The sequence below is a fragment of the Schistocerca americana genome, unplaced genomic scaffold (assembly GCF_021461395.2).
Source record: "Schistocerca americana isolate TAMUIC-IGC-003095 unplaced genomic scaffold, iqSchAmer2.1 HiC_scaffold_1029, whole genome shotgun sequence".
Lineage (NCBI taxonomy): Eukaryota > Metazoa > Arthropoda > Insecta > Orthoptera > Acrididae > Schistocerca > Schistocerca americana.
In genome coordinates, this window is record NW_025725079.1 from 5,001 (window position 1) to 10,000 (window position 5,000).

General features: G+C 53.2%; 1 non-coding gene across 1 annotated transcript in view; it reads left to right on the forward strand.

Moving 5' to 3' along the window:
* The first annotated feature begins 4,158 nt into the window (after window positions 1–4,158).
* LOC124558670 overlaps window positions 4,159–5,000 on the forward strand; it is a 1,910-nt gene continuing 1,068 nt past the window's right edge. Inside the window, exon 1 of the ribosomal RNA XR_006968858.1 lies at window positions 4,159–5,000. This exon is cut by the window's right edge and continues 1,068 nt beyond it. This is a non-coding gene — a ribosomal RNA (small subunit ribosomal RNA).

The following is a 5,000-nucleotide window of genomic DNA, read 5'->3' on the forward strand; positions in this document are numbered from 1 at the left end:
GAAGGGCGCAGCGTCCCCCACCCCAGACATGTGACGTCAGACTATCGGTATTGACGACTAGACTGATTCCTTATAATCATTTGCCATACACCGGTGGAAGCTGCCGAGACGAGTAACTACATAGCGGGCTCGCCGTGTCACTAATGTACAGAGATACAATAGTTTCGACTGGAACCGGATTAAACGTATACACGGCGCTGATTAGTAATAGATAGAGCCATCAGAATACAGATAATGTATAGACCTGTCCGTATACATGCTGAAAGACTCTGCTCACAATCACACGTCAGCCAGACACTCTTATCACGCACTACTCTCTGCCTGTAACAGGCACACAGACAATATGTAAGCACCAGCATGGAACAACACCCAGTGCATCCTCTCTGCCACATTAGACAATCCACACTATCATAACCAGACCGGGAGGTCACTCGGAAAACAGAATATCCCACCCTTCCGACAACCACCATTGCTCAGCTAAGCCACCAACACCCACACATGTCCCAGACAGGGGTGCACCCAACATCACAATACTGCCTCCTGTCACACCACACAAACAATGGCAGGAATGAAAGACACAGGTCTGCCACAAGCATGGAATCAGAGCGCCGCCTGTTATGAGCCAAAGGTGCACCCTGACGTGGCAAATCAGATGATGCCGCAGTCATTTACTTACGATAATCACAATCAACAAACCGGGCCCCCCCCCCCCCCAAGTGCCTTAACCTAACCCGTATTGTACCTTAACCTAACCCGTATTGTACCTTAACCTAACCCGTATTGTACCTTAACCTAACCCGTATTGTACCTTAACCTAACCCGTATTGTACCTTAACCTAACCCATATTGTACCTTAACCTAACCCATATTGTACCTTAACCTAACCCATATTGTACCTTAACCTAACCCATATTGTACCTTAACCTAACCCATATTGTACCTTAACCTAACCCATATTGTACCTTAACCTAACCCATATTGTACCTTAACCTAACCCATATTGTACCTTAACCTAACCCATATTGTACCTTAACCTAACCCATATTGTACCTTAACCTAACCCATGTTGCGCCTTAACCTAACCCATGTTGCGCCTTAACCTAACCCATGTTGCGCCTTAACCTAACCCATGTTGCGCCTTAACCTAACCCATGTTGCGCCTTAACCTAACCCATGTTGCGCCTTAACCTAACCCATGTTGCGCCTTAACCTAACCCATGTTGCGCCTTAACCTAACCCATGTTGCGCCTTAACCTAACCCATGTTGCGCCTTAACCTAACCCATGTTGCGCCTTAACCTAACCTATGTTGCGCCTTAACCTAACCTATGTTGCGCCTTAACCTAACCTATGTTGCGCCTTAACCTAACCTATGTTGCGCCTTAACCTAACCTATGTTGCGCCTTAACCTAACCTATGTTGCGCCTTAACCTAACCTATGTTGCGCCTTAACCTAACCTATGTTGCGCCGTAACCTAACCTATGTTGCGCCGTAACCTAACCTATGTTGCGCCATAACCTAACCTATGTTGCGCCTTAACCTAACCTATGTTGCGCCTTAACCTAACCTATGTTGCGCCTTAACCTAACCTATGTTGCGCCGTAACCTAACCTATGTTGCGCCTTAACCTAACCTATGTTGCGCCTTAACCTAACCTATGTTGCGCCTTAACCTAACCTATGTTGCGCCTTAACCTAACCTATGTTGCGCCTTAACCTAACCTATGTTGCGCCTTAACCTAACCTATGTTGCGCCTTAACCTAACCTATGTTGCGCCTTAACCTAACCTATGTTGCGCCGTAACCTAACCTATGTTGCGCCTTAACCTAACCTATGTTGCGCCTTAACCTAACCTATGTTGCGCCGTAACCTAACCTATGTTGCGCCTTAACCTAACCTATGTTGCGCCTTAACCTAACCTATGTTGCGCCTTAACCTAACCTATGTTGCGCCTTAACCTAACCTATGTTGCGCCTTAACCTAACCTATGTTGCGCCTTAACCCAACACACGTTGGGCCTTAACCCAACACACGTTGGGCCTTAACCCAACACACGTTGGGCCTTAACCCAACACACGTTGGGCCTTAACCCAACACACGTTGGGCCTTAACCCAACACACGTTGGGCCTTAACCCAACACACGTTGGGCCTTAACCCAACACACGTTGGGCCTTAACCCAACACACGTTGGGCCTTAACCCAACACACGTTGGGCCTTAACCCAACACACGTTGGGCCTTAACCCAACACACGTTGGGCCTTAACCCAACACACGTTGGGCCTTAACCCAACACACGTTGGGCCTTAACCCAACACACGTTGGGCCTTAACCCAACACACGTTGGGCCTTAACCCAACACACGTTGGGCCTTAACCCAACACACGTTGGGCCTTAACCCAACACACGTTGGGCCTTAACCCAACACACGTTGGGCCTTAACCCAACACACGTTGGGCCTTAACCTGCTCTGTAATTGTCATACGACGCGTTAAATTAGTGTAGTGTTGCCTAACTGCAACCCCCGCAATATAGTTTGCTACTCGCACTGCCCGGTCCCCAGAGTATCGCTTCATGTTAAACACCTTGCAGCTATACACTGTAATGCGGATGGCGGCAGGACGTACATGCTCAATGCCCTTCGCAGTTGTTCATTGGCATTCGCATGGCGAAGCACAGCCTACGTTGTGGTACGGCTTGTGGCAACTGTCCGCTGATGTTGTACGTCCAAATCACACACTGTACCGCACATTGGTCCTCATGTACTGAATGATACATCGTGGTACATGTGTGACCGTACCACGACTGCGCCAACAACGGCGAACCATACGGTCCAAATATTGTGCACTCAGCTACGTGTCGTCTCCCTATAAGAGCTGGATTGCAGTATGGTATGCCGTGGATGGCGATCAGCATGAGCCGTCTGTTGATGTAGTGGCGCGTGTTGTCAGACGTAGTCGTCTCTTCTCACACACCGTGATAGCATGGTGCACTGCGTTCCACATCTGCGACATGCGACAGAGGCCGGTTGACAGTCGTTCGCGCAATGGACATCGCATACGTACGGGGGCCACCTTCCACGTGTTCGCGAAGCGTGCACATGTTGTTGCGTGTATGTGGGCAGACATAGTGTGTCGTGACACCTGACACAGGCATGCAACAATCGTTGAATTTGCAAATGGCGATGGACGTCTACGTTTGCTGGTGACGTTACGCAAATGAAGAACTGGTAAACCGTTGTGGTGCGGTTGTTCTCGCTAGAGGTGAATCAGTGATGGCGACGATCGGTTGAGCTACCAACCGGTTGTTTCAGCGATACCCACCATGCCCACGAACGTGAATGGCATGTGGGTGTGAAGCGATACGCGGCGGTGGCTGGGTGGGACCGTCCCCGGCCGGTGAGGGGGGGCCTTCCGGCGTGCTGGCCGCGCGGTGCGTGGGCGCACGCGCTACAGCCGGCTGGTGGGGGCGGCCAGTGGCAGGCGCGCCGGCCGACGGAGGCGGCAGGCGGCGCAGCTGCGCGCCGGCGCACCCTGCACGCGGCGCCGTGCGGCCAAAGTAGGTCCTCGCGGGCCCGGTGCGAAGCGCGGTGGACATCTGCAGTGTGCTGGTCCGATTGAGGACTGTGTGCGCTGAGGATGCGCCGCCGCCCGGCGCTCGGCGCCGCGACGCCGTCTGCTGCTCGGTCGCCTCTGCGGTTCTCGCAGGTGGATTGTATCGCAGCTGTGCGGACGTGTTGGCGCGTGCGCTGTGCTGGGAGAGTTCGCTTCGGCACCCAAGTGGGGCTTTTGTCCTTCTGTGGCGCTGGCGTTGGAGCTGCCGGCCACCGTAGGTGGCGCGTGTTGTCTCCCGCCGGCAATGCCACGACAGCACGCTCCCGGGCCTCTGTCGGCAGCGGCAAGCTCAGTTGGGAGCACGGGTGGTCGCACCTAAAGCGTCTACTCGCCAAACTCCGGGCGATTGCGCCTCTCTCGAACCCGACCAAGTACTTAGGACGGCGCTGCGCGCCGCCGGGACCTGAGAGGGTTTCGAGGTGTATTGTGCAGGGGAGCTCAGCCTCCTCCTGTTTGCAGAATAATTGAGCGGACGCTTGCGTGTTCGCGCGGGCCCCCGGGACACACTCCCGGGCGGCCGGCTGCTCAGCTCTAGTTGACGCAGCTCCCTGGTTGATCCTGCCAGTAGTCATATGCTTGTCTCAAAGATTAAGCCATGCATGTCTCAGTACAAGCCGCATTAAGGTGAAACCGCGAATGGCTCATTAAATCAGTTATGGTTCCTTAGATCGTACCCACGTTACTTGGATAACTGTGGTAATTCTAGAGCTAATACATGCAAACAGAGTCCCGACCAGAGATGGAAGGGACGCTTTTATTAGATCAAAACCAATCGGTCGGCTCGTCCGGTCCGTTTGCCTTGGTGACTCTGAATAACTTTGGGCTGATCGCACGGTCCTCGTACCGGCGACGCATCTTTCAAATGTCTGCCTTATCAACTGTCGATGGTAGGTTCTGCGCCTACCATGGTTGTAACGGGTAACGGGGAATCAGGGTTCGATTCCGGAGAGGGAGCCTGAGAAACGGCTACCACATCCAAGGAAGGCAGCAGGCGCGCAAATTACCCACTCCCGGCACGGGGAGGTAGTGACGAAAAATAACGATACGGGACTCATCCGAGGCCCCGTAATCGGAATGAGTACACTTTAAATCCTTTAACGAGTATCTATTGGAGGGCAAGTCTGGTGCCAGCAGCCGCGGTAATTCCAGCTCCAATAGCGTATATTAAAGTTGTTGCGGTTAAAAAGCTCGTAGTTGGATTTGTGTCCCACGCTGTTGGTTCACCGCCCGTCGGTGTTTAACTGGCATGTATCGTGGGACGTCCTGCCGGTGGGGCGAGCTGAAGGCGTGCGACGCGCCTCGTGCGTGCTCGTGCGTCCCGAGGCGGACCCCGTTGCAATCCTACCAGGGTGCTCTTGAGTGAGTGTCTCGGTGGGCCGGCACGTTT